The 22495-nt window shown below is 31.5% G+C and overlaps 1 long non-coding RNA gene across 2 annotated transcripts; it reads left to right on the forward strand.

The window, feature by feature from the left end:
* Nucleotides 1-8837: 8837 nt before the first annotated feature.
* On the forward strand, nucleotides 8838-20459 carry LOC143197450 (uncharacterized). Of its 2 annotated transcripts, XR_013006007.1 has the most exons (3): nucleotides 8838-9137; nucleotides 20005-20067; nucleotides 20122-20459. It is a non-coding gene; the product is annotated as an uncharacterized LOC143197450 (long non-coding RNA). The 2 variants fall into 2 exon arrangements; XR_013006005.1 differs by lacking the exon at nucleotides 20005-20067.
* The last annotated feature ends 2036 nt before the right edge of the window (nucleotides 20460-22495 follow it).

Raw genomic sequence — 22495 nt, forward strand, 5'->3', positions numbered from 1 at the left:
ATTTCCAGTTTAAAATTGCTCTGTCAGTACACTGCCTACAGTGCTTCCATATTTATGTCACAACGTAGAATTACACGCCCGTATTCGATTTACATTATCTACGGTATTAGAATTGGAGCTGGTAAAGTCGAGCCTAAAATAATTTTTTATATATTTTGTTTCACCGATTTGACGACTATTCTTGGTTACTTGATTTAGGCGTATTTCATTTTATGGGGATTTTTTATTCGTAAGGATATAATAAAAAAATTTAGGTCTAAAATCATTATTCCCGTCACGCCTTCCCGTACTCCCGTTTTCTTCAAAAAGGGAGACAAAATTTTCGCTAAGCCGATTAATTTATAGTTGCTATACGAATACTATTGTAAAGTATATTTTATATGGGTTTTTTATATAATTTATTTATTTTTACTATCCACATTTTTAGATATAAACTAAATATATAACTTTTGGCTATACATTTGTATATTAAATATTATCTATTACAGTGATGTCTTAAATACAGCAGCATTTGCGGATTGAAGTGCATCCGACATTAGTAACCAGTGATTCCATTGATGAAAGATTCCATTTGGTTGCAAAGTTTAATATAGTTTGTCAAATATATTTATACAAAAGTTGTACATATAGTCGCACAAGAGCTTCTCCCCACCATTACCAGCACTCATAATAATTAATAAACAACCATAGTTAAAAAAATACAACTTAGTAAAAAAAACAACAAACCAGTTGAAGAGAAATAAAACAATTTTGCTTTCAAAGAATTTCAGTGAAGCTGGGAAGTTTTCAGCAGTTGCATTATATAATCAAGTTTTAACAATACCAAATGGAGTTATCGAACGATTTTGTAACTTTTACGGTTTGTACTTTCATGGTTACGTCCGACTTACCCCTCAGTATCCTGTCCTGTTCGGCGAACATTTTAAAGTTAGAAAAGTTGGTCAAATGTTTGAAGTTTACCTAAGAATTTATTTTCGCTCTATTTAGATACTATTTTGAAGCAAATATATTTGGCATCACTGAAATGAACTAGAGAAAACAAATACAATACACAGTATATTACAATAATTACAAGACAATATATTTACAAATAAAAACAAAATACAAAATATTATAATACAAAATAATATAATACAAATAATATAAATACAAAATAATTACAAACACAATATATTACAATAATAGAGCAGATTGGATTGCTCTTTTGTAACTACATAGTCTATTTTTAAACGCTAATAAATTGAAATAATTAAAAAACTGTGTTCATAATTTTATATCTAGTTTAGCCAGACAATATCTAGTCTAGAAGGTCAATAGGTGGTATTCGCAGATATGCTCAATCAAAATTCGTATTAAATACTTTGAGAACTAGTTAGCTTCTATTTGATGGTCTAACAATGAAACAGAAGGTGATTTTACCTTCCTAACTGGTCAATTGAGGTGTCCCCGGCATGACATATAGATGGCGCTGCTAGAATAAAATCCATATATTTTTTAGATAGCCCCAACCCTCAAAAGACGCGTATATAAATTTGACAGCTGTCGGATCATTAGCTTGTGAATTATAATATTTTGAGTGAAGCAACGTTTGTTATTGTGAAAAAAATTGATAAAAATATTACTTTTTGAAGGAAAAAAGTACATTTGAAGCAAAAACTTGGCATAATGCCGAGTTTGCGGACACTGCCACAGGAAAATCAACCATCTTGGTATGTTAAGTTTAGACGTGGTGAAATGAGCACCGAAGACAGTAAACGCAGTAACGATCAAAGGAGGTTGTTACCGACGAAAACACTAAAAAAATCCACAAAATGGTTTTGAATGACCGTAAATTGAAATTGAATGAAATAGCAGACACTCTAAAGATACCAACTGAACGTGTACATTATATCATTCACAAATATTTGGGTATGAGTAAACTCTGTGTAAAGTAGTTGCCGCGCGATCTCACTTTTGATCAAAAACAGCGACGGTTTGATGATTCGGAGCAACGTTTGAAGATGATCAAGCGTAATAAACCCGAGTTTTTGCGTCGACATATGACAATAGATGGAACACGGCTCCATCATTTCACTCCCATGAATTGGGCTTCAAATTGTTTCTTCATCCACCGTATTCTTCCGATGGGCCCCCCAGCGAATATTTCCTGTTCTCAGATTTCAAAAAGATGCTCGCTGGGAAGAAATTTTCGTCGAATGAAGAGGTGATCGCCGAAACTGTATTTTACTATGGTATACCGAGGACTTATCAATTGACCTGTTAATTTATTGGCATAATTACTAATTTTGAGAAACTATTGTAAAATATTTCCAACTGTTATAAATGTCATATCCGCAAAAATAAACAATTTGGAAGAAATAAATAGGGTTCGAAATATATGCATATAAATGTATTTTAATGTGTTTCAAAATAATCCAAAATGTGTGTATGAAGCAAATATTTGATAGTATTCAAGAATTTATATGGTTACAGGTGTGACTGATACGTTATTTTATAAATCCATATTTTATAAAAGTACTTGATAAGGTATGCAATTGCCTATGATCTTATAGTTTTACAAAGTTATTATTAAAATAAAACTTTAAAACTATGATTTAAGCATTTCATTTAGGCAATTGTTACACGGTATTTAGATAAAATAGTAAAAGTTTAACAAAAAAAAACAGTACTTCCACCTCCAAATGTATATAGTTTGTATGTTTTTATTTCTGTTGTAGTTATTAGATTTGTATAAAAGCATTCTTTTAGTAGCCCAGTAAAATATATTTACATCTGTACACAAAAGGTGTTATAGTAATAGCAGTTTTAGTTAACTGAATTTTGAAAATTCTTAGCAATTTTGGAACACTTGGTCTCAAAAATACTATTCTGAAAGTCCCACGAAGTTGGCGCCTATGAGCCTGCACTGTAATCAATTTTCGTGTTATACTAATAATATTTCTTGCTTCATGACTTAACTATTCTTCAGTTGTTATTACTATTTCATACATTATTATTTAATTATAGGCAACGCCTGCTTAGAAGTTTTGATATTTTGATATTCAGCTGATAAATAGTCACCATTTAGTGCAAATAATGCAGTAGGTTCCTTTCGATCCACCAGATAATTTGGGAAAAATATGAGCTAATTGCCGTGATTGCCTGGTTTAAAATGTTTCCTTGTATTTCTTACTGCTGATAGCAAAAAAACATTAACATTGGTAAATAAATCCAATAAAAATAGGCAAAAGTTAGTTAGGTTAGGAAACAGCAACTGACGTTTATATGTTATGTGTTATGATGGAATTGTATAATTTAGAAATGTAATGTCCTTTTTTATATGTTAAGGGTCAAATTTATTAACATAGCCTATAACTAATACATAACATAGAAAACACAAGGTAGCAAAAATGATGTCGCATCGGCTCGTTATCGTGTGGTCCGGATAATGATGGTGCAGATACCGGAGCTAGACGAAGCATGTAAGAAGTTAGACCTGGTATAAGATCTCCAGTTTTGAATCAACCTCCAACTCAATTATTCTCTCAGACACGCCAGTCAATCACTTCCATGATAGTGTTCGACAGAAACATAGCCGGCAACCACAAAGCACACCACCCTTCATGAGGCAGCCTCTGAGCTAATCAAGCGGGAGCTGATATCGACCGATTCACCTCGGAGGTAGGTCTCGGACTGATAATCCCAGCAGAACCGACACACTACCACAGTCTGCACTCGCTTCCATCAACAATTGATTTATTCAGAATCCAAAACACACAAAACCACTTGGAGGTACGAGTTTTCGATGAAATGGACTCCGATCATAGCCATCACTCTGACGGTGGGAGACTCCTGGATGATCGAAACCCCGTACGGAAAACAAACCCGAAAAACCGACTGGAAACTATTTCAAGAGATCCTATTGAAAACAGGAAACATCCCCAAAATTAAAAACCGTAATGGCATTCAAAATGCTCACAAACAGGCCACAGGCACAATTCCACCAAGATGGAACTTATTTCTCTTCAATCAAAGATTGACGCGCCCGCAGTTATCTGGGGAATTTCCAAAATCTTAGCGAGGAAAGTTAAATAATACATTCCCCCACTGAAATCTAAAGAGTCAGGTAATTTCGCAGTCTCGAACAGCGAAAAAGCCGAGCTCCTAATAAAATTGTTCGAAATACAAATGGAATGCCTACATTTTAAAAAAGGAAGGAAGCCATTCGAAACAAAAAAACATTAGGGAGGTCAATAATTTAGGAAAAATCTCCAAAATCATCTAGTTTCACCAAAGGTGCTACAAAAACAAGGTGCTAACAAAAGCATTCGAAAAACTTTTTCACGACGGTCTAATACACAAAGCCATCGAAGCAAATTTACCCGAAGATCTGATAATTTTACTGCGTTCCTATTTGTCGGACAAATAATTTCAAGTAAAGATTGGTAATACATTCTCCAGTCCTAATTCAGTCAAAGTAGGAGTCCCCCAAGGTTACCAATTAGCCCCAGCATTATTCAACCTCTTTATGTCAGACATTCTAATTTAGAAAGATGTTGAAACCACCTAATACGCAGGTGACACGAAATCTGTGTTCCCCAGTTCTCGTTCTGTAGATGTTGCTCAGAAAAAAGTTCAAATTCAGTTAAATGCCACGGTCCAATGGTTAAATTTCTGGAGGTTGCAACTCAATTCCTAAAATACCAAGTCATAATGTTTCACAGTCAGGGAGACATCCGCTTGGTAGGCGCGGAAAGTGGAAAAAGTCTCAATACAGTGACGACGAAAAGCCTACATATCTCGGTTCTGACCTCATCTTCAACCGTAGATTCCAATGGCCGACACAGATAAATAAAGCAATCTCTAAAGGCTAGGGTGTCGACACAGTGCTTAACCTTCTCATCTGCAGAAAAAGTAAATTGTCTCCGATGATGGACTCTGAACGCGCCATGGTTTGTCAGATATACCCAAATTCATCAGGAAACTGACACACCAGTAACAAGACGGTTCGTTTTCTCTTTATACAAGAAATCTCATGCAAATGTTCATGTTCCCAATCCGATAACCCCGAAGACAATCCATCAAAAGGGGCTATCTAAGCCGCTTAAGGTTCTCATACCCCAAATAAAGTGCTTTCACGGGCACTCATCTCTTCTAAATTGAGTTAACATCAGCAAGAAAACCTTTACAGTTAGTAAATCAGGCCAAAAATAATTATAATATAAAATAGAAGATTATTGTGGCCTTATTGTATAATTAAGGTTTTAATATATAAGAGCCATAAATCTCAAGAAAGCATGAGCCCGTTGAATATCGGAACATTTCTAAGTATCCATAACGCACGTGTTCCGTCCGAAGCTCCTATATGCAAGAGTATTTCCCTCCCCGAAATTCTGAAGGAATCGGGATGCAGAAAAATCTGTCTCAACCCAACCTTCTCACCAAGAACACGAAAGTGGAACAGCGATAAAACACGATGCATTCGCAGTGAAGTATCATGGATAAAGAATAAGATAGAATTGCCAACAGAACAAGAATGAATTAAAGTCAAAAATAAGCATCAGTTAAGGAACAGTCGCAATCAAGGATCAGTCAACAGCAAATCAAGAAGACGGGCGATTTTCGTCAGATACCAACAAGCAAAAACAGTATTTCCCTTCACAGAAAGAATCACAATACAAGCTCACATCAAACAGAACGATAGGTTTCAATTCATTTCATAATTTTCTTTCCTATACATATCGTTTTATGTAATTTCTATTTAACTTCTTTTACTTTACATATTTATTATACTATTCGTTTAAATAAAAAAACTCGTATTTACGCATCAAAATTATAAAAATAAGAGAAAATATAGATTGTGTTCTATTTACAACATTGTTTTTTTTTCTCCTTAACACTCAACATGATGTTTTACTTAATATAGCGAATTTTTCAAATTTACTGTTTTTATTTCTACTAAAATATTAGTAATTAAACATGTAAATTAAGAGCAAATATTATTTAACATTATTGATCTACCTATTATTTAATTTTTATATTTTTTCATATTGTTTTCAAACTGTAGGCAGAAAAATAAAAGAAAGATGGAAACTAATTAGATGAGGCTACTGCGTTCGATAACTCCTAAGAACTGCGAGGACGAAGCTTCATTTCGACCGTGGGGAACAGCTGATAGTAAAAAGGAAACGAACGATAAGTGTCACTTTTATTAAGAGCGAAATGAATTAAGAGCCATATTTCTCCGGCAAGACCTTGCTCAATATCGAGAAAAATGGATTGATTCTGGCTTTTATTATCTTTCATAACGTGTACTGGCCCATATTGGATTTACGGCTTTCAAAAGCAACAATTATTACGGTTATTAAGTGTGGCCATTGGTGTCAGAAGGGGACATTTTCGTTGCACAGTTCGACGTACCGTCGTGGCTTAGTTATTAAGTACTCGGGGATAATCAATAAAGATGGGAGAATGTGCGGAATCACCAAACGATTCCAAGTGTCAAATTTAATTGTCGATAAAATTAATTTGTAGAAGATATCGGTAATGCCTATTTATATTGAGTTATTTCCACTAACTGTAGAAGATGTATAGTTTTGTGAATATATAAAGCTAATAGTTTTCATTTAAACCATACAACTCCGATTTAGTAGATCGTCGAATAAAGTACGTATGGAAATAAAACTAGATGTTAATGGTTTTTATTAAATAAATTATTATTTCCATAAATAGTTTATAAGGGTTTTTGTAATTCAAAACTTTATTATGAAAAATCGGTATAATATATTTTATTCCATCGATCTTTCAGGCAATTTACGGATTCCACCTCAAAAAACCATCTTTATTTTGAGGCTATCCATTAATCAACAACATTTTTGGTACCTTCTTAAGTAGTGAAACGCTGCTCGGATAGATAAGGAATCATATGCCGCCACAAGTAGTAATCAGAAGGAGCAAGGTATGGACGATACGGTTGGTGGGAAAGCAAACATTCCCATTTTAATATTTTTAGGTACATTTTCACCAGTTTTGCAACATAAAGTAGTTTTTAGTATTCCGGCCGGTTTTCGAGCAGTGCTCTGCTCAAACAGTCAATTTCATCAAAAAATATATTTAGATTCCCGTCTTCAATTTCTTTGGCTATCCAAAACGCACTTTGTCTTCGGTGTTAAAATAGTCACTCTTAAAAGGCCGAAACATATACACCTTGAAATCGATGCAGAATGGTTGACATAAGTTTCACACAGCATTCGATAGCTTTCAGTTGCTTTTCTCCTCAAACTGAAACAAAGATGTGAAACAGGGCGCAAATACGATTTACTCAGTAGAAATTTAGATATTTTCAACGCACTGAAAAATATTTCGTTCACAGTTCGACAAAATGAGAAATACTTTAAAAGGACAACAAATTTATCCAATCCGACTTAATAAACAGTAACACCATCTGTTGTAATTTATTTAAAATGCATTCATAGGTAGCTAATATACGTTAGATTATAAGCTTACACAAATCGCAAGATGACAAGTCACATCGAAGTCAAATAAAGAGTCAAAATAAAATTGTTTAAGAGGTCGCCAATCCTACTAAAAAAGTATTTGTGTAAATTACACTCTATTCCGCATCTGAGCAAGCCTTAAGGCCTAATATACTAATTTTAACGATTCTGAAATTTTTATATATTTTTTGTAATTATCCCATTCATGATTGACTCCACACACAGTAATTTTTTAATGTTTATTCAAACGTGTAATTTATCTAAATAATGGATCTATTTACTATTCCTTATCAAATTTTGACCTAAGAAATCTTCTTCCTTTTGCTTGAATAAATACGAATTTTCCTCTACGCTCTTTCTACAACTAATTTATGTCGATTTTGGGCCAATGGATTGTCTGGAATTGTCAATATATCGATCATTTGATGTTTTTTTTTAGTTAAATTTACATTGCTTTGCAGTCTTATACTAATAATATTACATTGTAAAAAATATAGCTAAAAGGATATTTGACTAAATCCATAGTAGCTTCTAAACTAGTGGTAACAATGATATGAATAAATAACATAAATATTTTACTTAAATCTTTGTTTTAAACAGGAAGTGTTATTTAGTAAATATGTATTGCCTGATGAAAACAAAAAAATACACAAAATGTATACAATTAAATAAAATCTTATGGTATAAACCAATATTATATAATATTATATATTAAACAGCCCAATAACCGTTCATCACTTGCAGAGCTAACCAGTCATGAAATACAGAAGGCATGAAAAATATTGTCTAAACATCGTAGGATACTTCTGGTCATAACATCGAGATATATTAAATTAGATCGGGACTTAGGAGCACTAAAAAGTAACTTGTTTATTTTTGTAGCCAGGCCAGTACAAAAATCATCTTACCTTATGAACCGGAATTTAAAAAATTATTTAATGTATCTAATATCAATAGATTATATAATTTCCTTGCTAGACCTACAACTTGTTATACCTATAAATCTTAAAGACTGCGACTGCCTTACATTAACACTGATATACCTTTCTTCACTTAATTTTTTCACTGAATCAGTGATGTGTCTGCAATATTAGTTATGAGGTGTCATACCTTGCACTCTCTTCTAGTCAACATTTTCAAGACACTGTGAGATAATTTTTAAAATCTAATATATAACACACCAAAAGTATGTTTAGGACAAGAACAGTATGCTAAAAATATACATCTACGTTTCAATTAAGGCGACAAGAAATTTAATCACACCTCATGCAAATACACATATTTTAAGTAAAAACGAACAAAATATTTTGATTACATTAATGAGTCTCCTGTTAGTAATGTACGAATATAAATAACCGAACATACAACAACAGTTATTGGCGTCAAAACAAAAGAGTCACGAGGCACGCCATAGACAAGTCAAGTTGTAGTAACATTTCAATATACGCTTTGGGGAATTGTATATTAATATTGGCAGGTTTGCCAGCCTCAAATTCCAGACTGGATTCATTGGTCGACTGTGGGAAAGGAAACAGTAAATAATATCTGCTTCCCTCAGAAAATCGATACACATATACATTATCAAAATTAAACTAAATGATCTCTAAATATGGGATATATTTTAAATATTGCAAATTGCTAAACATGGTTAATAGTTTGTCGGTAAGTTATGCTTGCTATGCTTAAGTTATGCTAATAATTTTATATAGAGAATCACCCTAAACAAAATAAATAATCCATTTTTTTACATGGAATTGAGATACCTATATTAAACATAATTCTGAATAATTAGTAAAAATGATTTTTAAGCAAATTATTTCAGAACAATAGTAAAAATTGCAGCTAATGAGTATAGCTGGTCCTTTTAATAATGTGGTCAACTATCTGTATGTACCAAATAAACTTATATAGGTAATTGTTAAAATTATTTTAAGCAAATATAAAATAACTCATACCTCGCTTTACCGCCTAGATACATTCCAGGAAACTTGGCCGTGAAAAGCCGTATAAGGAATCAATTATTTTAATACAAATTCATATAAATGCAATGGGATCGGTTCCAAATTTGTTAAATACGTAACATGATTTATCTTTCAAAATGCATTTTATATTTTTACTTCATTTAAATCAAAAATACATACATAACATAAGTAAGGAAGTACATACAATTGTACATAAAATAATAACAGACTGTAAAAGCAACAATAATCTATAAAAAAAATGAATACAACTTCATGTCACATAAAATATGTGTATGTATACATACATATTTCTTTTAAATGGCTTTAATCTGAAGACGATGAAGAAATGGTAACCTACAGATCACTGTCGTCATCATTTTTCGCTGGTAAGGATGGGCCTGGCCTAACAAAATTCTCTAACATTGTTTGTCTTAAATTCTTATCTATTTCGTTCTTCAGTAATTTATAACAGCTAATGGCTGAATTAATTTCTCGAGAAACTTTAGCGTTACGTTCGACATTAAAATCCTTTTCAAAGAGGATGTTTAATACTTGTTGAGGTTTATAACCACCTCTTTCAATAATTCCCTTTAAAATGTTGATATATCAACTTTCACTATCGTCTACTTCAACTTTCAAGTTCAAATTATGCAAATTAAATCTATTTTTAAATTTTCCAAGCCATCCTTGGATTGCTTAGAATGTTACATCTTCGGCAGATTCATCCGAATTTCCATTCTTCAAATTTTCGCAAAAACTTTTTCTTGGATATTCATTTGACCTATTGGCATTCTCCGGCTGTTGGCCTCAATCCGTCTTATCAATAGTTTTTCCATTTTTTTTCGATAATACAGTTTCTTTGGCATATTAATATCGAGATATTTAAAGGTGTAGTAGATTGTAAATATGTTTTAATGTATTCTTTTTATCGCGAATAGTTTGAATGGTAGATTTCGCAGGTCCCATTGCCTTGCAAATTTCAACAATTTTCTCTCCGACTTCTATACGACGTAATACTTTTAGTTTAATTCCTAGCGTGACTGATTTTGTGCAGCTCTTTGTATCAGTCTCTGAAGTGGATCGTCGTTCCGGTGGTATTTTGTCTAAAAAATAATGAAATTATAAAATAAAATTAATACACAAAAACATACATATACATATGTACTTACGTACCAAAGATGTACCTAATTGTTTCCAATTTTTGCAGTTTTGTAAGTAAGTTTTTGTAGTAATTGTTTCCGATGTGTAACAGCCGCATTATAAGCACACACTGAATAACGCTCGTAAACAATAGGAAATAGAAAAGAAGTGCATCGAGATTGATAACATGTAGATATATCGACAAAAAATGTTCCGTAATAGTGAATCAATTTAGGACGTAAATCGAAAACGTGCCTTAATTGAAGAGGGCCGTTATAGCGAAATGACGTATGAAGAGCGGCCGTGTAGCGAGATATAAGTGTAATTGGAAATTACCACTTCTTGTTGGTATAATATAATTCCTTGGTTTAGTTTGTTGCTGGCTAATATTACTATGATGATAATACTAATTTATAACTTAGCGAAGATATAATACAGTATAAACAGTATAAGACAAATATCTGGCACAAATCCAATGCCAGACATACTTAGTATTTATTGATTTGGAAAAGAGATTTAAAAGATTAGGAAAGAAATACCATGGGTTGTATTAAATAGAAAAAGAGAGATATTAGAAGAATGTTAAATGATAGTGAATAAAATCAAAACGAAACTTATGGAGATGGGAGAGCCCGAAGTAATAATTATCCAGAGAAAGAAAAGGTAAAGGAAGCCAGCGGAAGGAAATGAAAACCATAATTTGGTAAAACTTAAATTTATACTTCGCTATAGATAGAAAATTGATTCATAAAAGGGAAATATCTAGCAAAACTAAAATGGTATGGTATAAAAAGTATATAAATCAGTTTATCACTAATATCAAGCGAGGCGTGGGTATTGTCAAGCAGGTATAAAAGTAAGTTACAAGCAGTAGAAATGAAACACCTCTGGAGAGACAAGGGCGCAAAAAAGCTGAGCAGAATGATATGAAAATGAATATTAAAAGACCTCGATATTGAATTAGTGGAAGAATTACATCGAAATTAGACAACTCAGTTGGTGGAAACGCAATTCTAGTCCAGCCGCTAAAACTAATATGGGAATCGAATATAAATAGCGAATTTGGCATGAATGTATCAGAGAAAGACATCAGAAGAGAAGAAAAACCCTGGCCTAAGCAAAAAGACTAAGCAGAAACCAAAAAAATTTATAATATAATACACCTATAGAAGTTAGTAGAACAAAGTTATTCTTTGATTATATATTATCCACTGAGCCAAGTTAATTGCTTATGTTAAGAAAAAATAATGTTGGTTTGAAGGTTGTTACTTGTTTTTATATATCAGGAGGTCCGGGCATAATTTGTTAGTATGAAAATCATCATCAATAATAGCTTAATATCTGACACATACATAATATCAATATGATCATTTGGCAGTAAAAAATATTTGTTCATGCAGGATCTCGAATAATTTAAGAAATATTCAAAAGCTGTGTATAAAATTTACATAATACATTATGTCTATGAGCCCAAAACAAAATACAAAACAACAATCAGCTACGTGGGTTTTCTAAAACTAACAACATCCAAAAAGGCTATTTGCGGAATAATCACATTGCAGAATATTATTGCTTGTTCACAGAGTAGTTAGAAGAATATAGTCCGGTCAATCCTGAATAGAGCATAACTATTATTTTGTTACAAGCTCACATATTCACTGACAAGGGGTCGATTTAATGGATCATCCGCTGTACAGTCCTGACTTGACACCCAATGACATACAACGACCGAAGAACCAATTGATGCATTCATTACGGATATTTTCGAGTAAACTCAGTCAAAATGAAAAAATTATTAAGAAAATTGTTTCCAAGATATCACCAATATTTGGGTTTTTATTATCAAATCAACAATATAAATGGGAACCATCACATATGCTTATACAACGTGTGTCCTTGCCGTAACGTTATAAATTATTTTTAAATAAAAGCAAAGTAAATTAATTCACCGTTCTGAATAGCACAACAAAACAGTAACTTTTAGCGTATCCATATAATAGAGCAATATCCGATAATTCTATTTGTTTATATAACTTCCTAACTGAAAAAGTTGGAGTTCTATGATAGGAAAATGATGGACTATAGTGGTGTAGTAAATCGCTAATCTAAAAATGTATAATAAATTGTTAAATAAGGTAACATTTTATTAAAGCTAAAAAAGCACAACTATACACCAAATAGAATATATATAAATAGAATGAAAAATAATAAACCTCATTATGCTTAGTGCATGAATTATTACTAAACGACTACCCTGAGCCTTATTGATTAACTGCTCAAGCATATTCCAGAAGATCTCCGCACAAATCGGTATATTTTTTTCATTTTAATAAACATGCTGGTAGTTCAGTTTACTAATTTTACAACTGATAAAGCTAGCCTCAGAAAACTATTATAATAATAGGATTTCATCTGAGGTGAGTTAAATTATTTTTCAACACTACTCAAAGTTATGTCAGCGGTTCATAGATCGAAATGGAAACGCAGATATTTTGCAAATTATGTAATGGCCATCACAACTGCGAAACAGGACCACTCTCTATTTATAAATAGTTTGAAACTTGGTAGATTGCACAATCGGTTCTAATCGAGCTCAGTACAATTGTGGGAATACTTGCAAAGTGAATGGAAGACGCTTCACTCGGAATACTTAACCAAGTAAATCAAGAGAATGAGTAAAATCTGTGAACAAATACTTCAATGTAATGGTGGCAATTTTAATGAGGTCTAAATTTTATGAAAAATGCATTCAATTTATTTTATTTGTCATAAATATATTTAATTTTAATTAAATGTTAGTCTAGGATTTAATTAAGAATTGGGTGTAATAAATCACAGCTTATCTATTTTATTTGTCTTTTTTTTTATTGATTATTTTACCTATTTATTTAACTTATTGTTTCTTAACTTTAATATATCTCCGAATAGTAGTGCATATATATATATATATATATATATATATATATATATATATATATATATATTTATATATATATATATTTATATATATATATATATATATATATATATATATATATATTTATATATATATATATATTTATATATATATATATATTTATATATATATATATATATATATATATATATATTTATATATATATATTTATATATATATATATATATATATATATATATATATTTATATATATATATATTTATATATATATATATATATATATATATATATATATATCAATAACATCTCAGATAAAAGTCTCGGGGTTGCCAGCTATTCGTTATCGGGTTCTAGTTGGCGCTGCTTCCAATTGAATTGGTAAGGGGTGGGGCACAAAAATATAACAATAAATATGCAGGTCAAGAATGATATGCAAGTAAGAATTGTCTAGATATGACGAAAGAAACATTGTCTACTTTAGAGTAACCTGATATGGTTCGGTGAATGTAGGTAAAACGAAAAGAAACACTGCTGTTTACATTCTGTGACCGTTATTCATTGAAGTAATATAAAAATGTAAAAATACAAATGATAAAACGGATTGCAGCGGTGTTACCTGGTGACGAGGCTTGGGCAGTTGATGGTGGCACGTCTAAACCAAACGATGGTCGAGTACTGAATGAATGGAAATACCCTTCAATAACATCCCAGATAAACGTGTCGGGGTTGCCAGCTATTCGTTATCGGGTTCTAGTTGGCGCTGCTGGCATCCCGCCCGTGTTCAACATCTGGGATAATATTTCTGGGTATTTTGTAGACCGTTATTCCACGATGTAAAATTCGACATGCCTCAAGGTCGCTACATCTACAATAACACATTTGGTTTCAATGAGTTTCATGAGACATACTGAAGAAGAAATTGATAAATGGTGAAATCGTATTCGTGAAATCGTTGACTTGAATAGTGTCTCAGAAAGCGAGAGTGACTCAATGAAACTTTTGATGGTGAATAAGGTGATGAGAGTGGGAAACAACTAAAGTTAAGTATCTAATTAATATAAGATAGTTGTGTGCATGGATATGTGTTTAATTATTCATAAATACATGAGCATGTATTTAAAATGCTGAGACATGGAATAAAAGTGTCATATCAAAATGACTTGGACACGGAAACACTGCAATGAAGGAAATAAGAACTAAACGTACTAAAATATTTTGTTTTATATGTTACAAGATTACATTATTATTTGTGTATTGTTTGGGCTCGTCGTCGACTTCAAAGTGATCACTAAGTAGTAGTTAAAATAATATTGTAAATAGATAAATAGGTTTAGGTAAGCATTAAGCTAAATTGTGTGTATATAGTCGAATATAAAATACGTGTAGTAGATAGGTTAAATAAGGGTTTTGTTTATTTTTATTTATTTATTACAACAGTTATTACGTATACCTTTTATTTTAAAACCCTTTTATTTGCGTTAGAAACCTAAGATTGCCTACTTTATAATTTTTAGTGAAATACTTATTTATTTTTTGAAGTAGGCTGAATTTTTTTATTAAATATATTTTAGTTCTCTCTTTTAGTGTTAGATATTTGCTTAATAAATTACGCAGTTATTTTATTAAGTATTACAATAGGTAGGCCAAATAAAGGTGCATAACGTATGAGGAAAAATGGGAATGAAGAACCAATAATTGAAAGTAAGGAACGCTTCAGGCACCGGGGGTTCACCACTTAATCTAGGCCTTTTGACAAATGTTCTACCCAAACTACAACAACAACGAAAAGTTATTGCCCCCGTCGGGAACCAAACCAAACTGAACGGCTTTTGAGCTGAACGACTTCCGTTCTTCCGTTACATCAGTTCAGCAATAATATTAAACCCACATATCTGATTACATTAGTTAAAAAAGTGTGTAAAAATTTTGTACGTGCCTTTGAAATTTGGGGGTTTCCTTTGATTTCTCCCCTATCCCCATCAGACCCTTATTTGGTTCCAATGGGACCACTTCCGAAATGCAGTCTTTCGAATGAAAAAAGAATTTTGAAGATCGGTCGATAATTGACGGAGAAATCGGCGAACATACATCAAAAAAAATATACAGCTGAACATAGAAATATTTTTTTGAAGTCGGTTAAAAAGGTAAATATGCTCTCTAATTAGAGTAAAATGCATTACTTAAGATATATAATTTTTAATTAAATGAATTAGGCCTTCAGGGTATATAACTAACAAATCACCAACGCTTCTGGAACTTATAGATGGGGTAGAATTTAATTTAATATAAATATAATATAAAACAACCCTAACCAAAATAAAATATGAACAAACAATTGTGAATTTTTAATTATCTGTCGTTTAAGTCATCCACTAATATATGCCTTAGATGTACTACATATTAAAATAAATTATATTTGACAATATTTTTTGCTTGATTAATTTATTTAAATTAGAAATTTGTTATATGTCAAAGCCAAAATGAACTAAAACTCAAGGTCGATGTGGCAACATTGCGACGTTTTGACGTCATAGATCCAGTTGACGTGGGTTCTATATTTTATTGAACGGGCTATACATGATTTCATGTAGTTTATTGATGAAAATTATAGTAATCAACCCGAGAACTTTTTATTCAACGTGTTATAAAATATATTATGATTACTTAAAAGAAATTCTATACTAGAGAACATTTTAAAACAACTTCAACTACATAAAGCTCGAACAACACTCTACACAAACACTCGACGTAATTGTTTTATAATTTTCAGTAATATATTTTTAATTGTGATGGCAAATTTGCATATTAGACATAAGACAGCTTTGCATGTCGACCACTTTTTTCATTCATTTTAAACTTCTCGTTGAAAGTCATTATTTCACCATAAGCAAACTGTCGTTACGGTTTGTGTTTCGCATTTAAAACTTTAACGTTTACGTTCGTGATAGTTTTTTTAGTTAACTTATATATCAAGAGGTTTTTTTTATTTAATTTTCCAATTTATCACATGCACTCGTTTAAAATTATTCCGTAGATAACTGCGCTTGGCGATATGACACTAAAAAAGCGAATCAGAAAATATGACTGTAGATCAAGGCCCAGAGTTTATCTAAGGTCGCGACACGTATTCTAATTTAGCTAAATTTTCTATTAGGTAAAAATACCAAGTATCAATGTTAGCAACTGTTAAACAATTTAGCCTAACTATTAAATGCCATGGTTTTGGGACCTCCCTGTTCCAAATTAACAGTTTCAAATTAACATTATTGAGTTACTCAGTATATACAGATGCTACTCAAGGAACACTCTAGATTGCATTTTCGACATTCTTCGCTTTAAACGATTGATTTCAAGTAACCCTTCAAAGATTTTCAGAAACCTTGGATGATACAGTCCATCAAAACTATCGGTTTGGTTTCAGCGATTTATGAGTAGTTATTTCAATTATTAATAGCAATTGGTACAAACTGGCTTCTGGACCTCAAACTCTTGAAGAATTTTCAGGCAGCTATATTCAGATGCTTACACGTTATTGCGACGCAATTATATTCGAATTATCTATTAGCATATACTGAATGTTAAATTGAAAAAACAATTTACAAATGAATTAACAATTACAAATAACAAACAATTAAGTAAATAAAATTTATTTTCTCTCTGGTTTACGTAAATTAATGTGCAGAGGGGGTTTGTTTATTTAAACAATTAGAATATAATGTATAAAGAATTAGTTCGTATGGTGAAGAGAATTATGAAATTGACTAACTAAATCAGTTGCATAGTTTTGGTAAGTCTTTCTTTAACCTCGATTTCGTTCTCGAACCCAATTTTCAAATGAAAAAACTAACTGGTGAGAAATATACTATTCTATTAGATGTCAGAACGTCACTGTCAAAAATCGTCCGTTTTTTTATGTATTGTTGGTTGTTTGGCTTATACTCAGCGTCCCTCGATTCGAAGGGTATATTTTGTTGTATCGCTGAAGCTTTCTTCCTTCGTGTTCTTGTTGGTAACTGAGAAAGCAGCGCGCCCTCCTGCAGTTTAATGGCTATGGTCACGATAGAGGGACATTCAACAGGTCTTAGTTGATACATGCTTCGTGTAATGCCTGGTTGTCTATCTGGACCACTCAAGGACGATCAGATTCGTATATGCTTTTCGCTAGCTATGCATTTTATATTTCGCTCGACGACTTTTCTACTATATCCTTTATCAGACATTCGATAAAATACGATATTATATATACAAACTAACACATATATATATATTTTGTTTTTGTATATATATATATATATATACAATATATATATATATATATATATATATATATATATATATATATATATATATATATATATATATATATATATATATATATATATATATATATATATATATATATACATGCCTCAAGGTCGCTACATCTACAATAACACATTTGGTTTCAATGAGTTTCATGAGACATACTGAAGAAGAAATTGATAAATGGTGAAATCGTATTCGTGAAATCGTTGACTTGAATAGTGTCTCAGAAAGCGAGAGTGACTCAATGAAACTTTTGATGGTGAATAAGGTGATGAGAGTGGGAAACAACTAAAGTTAAGTATCTAATTAATATAAGATAGTTGTGTGCATGGATATGTGTTTAATTATTCATAAATACATGAGCATGTATTTAAAATGCTGAGACATGGAATAAAAGTGTCATATCAAAATGACTTGGACACGGAAACACTGCAATGAAGGAAATAAGAACTAAACGTACTAAAATATTTTGTTTTATATGTTACAAGATTACATTATTATTTGTGTATTGTTTGGGCTCGTCGTCGACTTCAAAGTGATCACTAAGTAGTAGTTAAAATAATATTGTAAATAGATAAATAGGTTTAGGTAAGCATTAAGCTAAATTGTGTGTATATAGTCGAATATAAAATACGTGTAGTAGATAGGTTAAATAAGGGTTTTGTTTATTTTTATTTATTTATTACAACAGTTATTACGTATACCTTTTATTTTACACAATATATATATATATATATATATATATATATATATATATATATATATATATATATATATATATATATATATATACAATATATATATATATATATATATATATATATATATATATACAATATATATATATATATATATATATGCAAAAAAACCGTTACACCTAATAGATAATTCCAATGTAATTGCATCGCAACACACATTATGAGAAAGACTCAAAAGAGACAAAGATGGCTACCACACGAGTGAACTGAAAATTCCATTTAGAACCGTTTTGTTAAAACATCGCGGTTTCCTGTATTGTATTATTATGGTATTATCGTATTGTGATTGACGGTGAAAAGTTCTGGCGGACCCAGAGTACTCACCTAACATAACGCCTGCTGAACGTTACAGGTTAATTTCGATGTAATATGGCTTGACTGGCCTACAGTTTCGAAGTACTGAGCAAGCTCGAAAATAAATGAATGGATTATTGTTAAATCAACGTCAATCGTTTAACTCGGTGTCGCCATGTTGCCAAAATGATGGGAAAAAGTTTTTTAATATATATTGATATATTAATATATATTGCACCTAATTTACCCATCCAATGCCCTATTTCTTAAGATGTTATAAATTAGGTGACGGTTGAATGAAGTCCCCTATGAATTCTTGACATTCCTCCATCCATAGCAATTCGTACTTTAATTATTGCAGTGATATTTTCAGCTGTGAAAGAAATCATTTTTTATATCAAGCTAGTCCAATATGTTTTAATGTAGTAATAATATGATTTTTTTCTTTATCGTTTTTACATAATTATTATAGAAGAGACATTTCGATTCCTATCAATTCCACAATAACAAACAAAATTATCCCATAGAAGAAATAATATTCGATTATATTAAATAAAAAACAAAAAAATATTCCTCCTTAAAGGTTAAACTGCTAAAAACTACATAATTTTGCAAACATTTATCGAAATTATTATCTTAAATCGTTTAAATATCACTTATTACAAACCGCACCTACTTAGGAGATACATTTAATATTTCTTGTAAAATAAGTTTTTCCCCTAAAATCGTCGATCTTTTCCTGCTTCTGTCATCTATTCATGGGGAGAAGTGGCTATCGAGCAAGGCAGAGTGCATTTACACAATTCGAACGCAACATTACAATAAGCGCACAACGTCATAAACTAAATATAATGTTATTTGTCGTTCTTTTCGTCGGTATTATTGTTGAAATATTTTAAGAACTGTTCGCTGACTGAATAGAGGTCCGGAATTTTGGATCTCGAGCACGTTTCGCTCTAATAATGGAACGCTTTGTGGATTGAAAAACTTATTTTCTGGAGTGGAATAGAGCAGCGGGCTACTTTAGCGGAACAAAGTGAATTTTTCTGTCTGATAGTGAGCATATTACGTCAACATCTACGGGTTGTTTCGCCTCTTTAATATTTTATTTTGCTTAGATCAAAGCTCCCTGATATACACTGATTTCCTTTTAGGCACTGTGCAGAATACGATAGAAATAATATCGGTTATTTCGTTCACCCACTGGTGTGTTTCAAGTAATAGTAATGTATTCATGATATTAATTAATTGTTAATATGAATTTACTATAGATTTGTAGCGACCTTGAGGCATGTCGAATTTTACATCGTGGAATAACGGTCTACAAAATACCCAGAAATAAAATACCAGATGTTGAAGACGGGCGGGGTGTCAGCAGCGCCAACTAGAACCCGATAACGAATAGCTGGCGGCAACCCCGAGACGTTTGTCTGGGATGTGATTGAAGGGTATTGCGATTCATTCAGTGCTCAACCCTCGTTTGGTTTAGACGTGCCACCATCGACTGCCCAAGCCTCGTCTTCAGGTAACACCGCTGCCATCCGTTTTATCTAGTTGTATCTTTCACATTTTTTTATATAGCCAATAAATAACGGTCACATAATGTAAACACCACTGTTTCATTTCGTTTTACCTCCATTCAACGAGCCACATCATTTACCCTAAAGATTCTTAATCGTGGTTCTATAATATGTTAAAAACGAATTTCTGTATCGTAATAGGTTTCAATATGAAAGAATATTTTAAAGCCAACATCTCTGATTAAAAATAATTCATTGCTGATGTTTTTCGAAATAATTCTTAAAGTATATTTAATTCTGTCGAGTCCTAGATTTCTACATTCTATTAAAACTATTTGGGGTATTTTTTTTTAAATTTAGGAATATCATATTTGGCAGCTGGGCTTCTAGGCTTCATACCGCCTTTCTCCAAGGTAATAGTTATTTTCATGGCAAAATTTAATACTTTTCAGATTAAGGGTAGAGAGATACTTCTGAGGAAACCGTTACAAATTAAAGAATTTACTTTCTATTTAGTTAATTTAATATTAGTTTGTCATATTATTTATAAATATTTTTCTCTCATTATGATTTAAAAATATAAGTCCATATGCTTATTTCGTTGTTGCCTACTACATACTGTCGATAACAATAGACATCCAAATTTGCGTCCCTAAACATTAAAATATCTTCATAAGAACATGCAGCAAAAATGGGAATGGATCTTGCAAAAATGTTTATTTAGAGCCATACTTTTACCAAAAAATCTTTATATGGACTGGTGCATTAGATAATATGTGTTGCGATGTCAAACTTATCAGATTTTATACTTTAGCTTATGGTTAATCTGAAACATATATTTACAATCATGTCCGGGTGGGATTTAAACTCGTGAGTATCACAATATTTAGAAGTTCTTTCAGTTTCTTTAACCACTGCGACTAACATGCTGGGTGCACTACCAGTATTAATTACTTTTGGGATGTTTTTCGAAAGCTCCAATTTAACCACTTATTTCACCTGCTTGTCTGTAAAAACCCTTTTAAGGTTTTATGTTGAACAAGCTTTTAAATCACTGAGCTGTTAATCGGTTATTTGTTATTAAATCAGTTTCGGTGGTTAATAATTAATCATTTTGCCTAAGGATTATTTGGATGAACGTTAAATATATTTAGAAGTTTCATTTATTCTAATTGAAGCACAGACTATTCCTTAACCGGGTTTACACCGGTTTATGATTTTTTTACTATGCATTTATATTATTATCGGTTTTTGAGAGAATAGAAAAATAAATATATATAGAAATGGAAGAGATTGAGAAAGAGAAAATATGGGACCAAAGGTAAAGAAGTTAACATGCGTCTTTCCAAAGGTACTCTGACATATCTCAAATGAAACGTCATTAAGTGATCTATATTACAATAGCTTATATTAAGCTGTATTCATTAATAAATGTTATATACTGCGATAAATAAAGATAATGAAATTAGTCTGAGTATGTCAAAAGTACTCTACCATATCACAAATTAAACGTCATTAGGTGATCTATATTACATCAGATCACATTAAGCTGTGTTCATTAAGCTTGGTTTTCTTGAAAAAGGACAACATTAAGAACATTTTCTATTGGCACTACCAAGCTTGTGTTACACGAAGAATGAGCAGAAACACTAGTTGAAAATAATTCAAATCATATCAAAGTAGTGCAACTAGACTATCAGTTCCGCTATGACACAATTATGATTCCTGCGGATTGGCAATATCATGTAAAGAGATGACTTGGTTATTTCTTCTATACATAGTGGTTATACATAGTTTTCTTTAAACTTCCGGCTCAAATGCATATGTTGAGTTCGACAGCATGCATTTTTGTTTCGCTTATATGGCAACGAATCCAATTTTAATTTCCACTAACTGAGCGATGCCAAAACCCTTATGATTACTGCTGTTGGAAAAATTAATAGCATCAGAAAAACGGTGCTTAACGTCTGTACAATTTAATTCACTTGGTAGCCAATGGCCTTAAATTATAATGGTCTTGAACAAAAATAAAAAGCCATTAAAAGGAAATTGCTTCCCACAATTGACGTTTACTAAGCTTAGAACTAATTATGTTTACTTAATTATATATATTTCATACAAGGTC

The sequence above is a fragment of the Rhynchophorus ferrugineus genome, unplaced genomic scaffold (assembly GCF_030347505.1).
Source record: "Rhynchophorus ferrugineus isolate W39M unplaced genomic scaffold, kcgeb_rfMv2 rfM1, whole genome shotgun sequence".
In the NCBI taxonomy this organism is placed as follows: Eukaryota; Metazoa; Arthropoda; class Insecta; order Coleoptera; family Curculionidae; genus Rhynchophorus; species Rhynchophorus ferrugineus.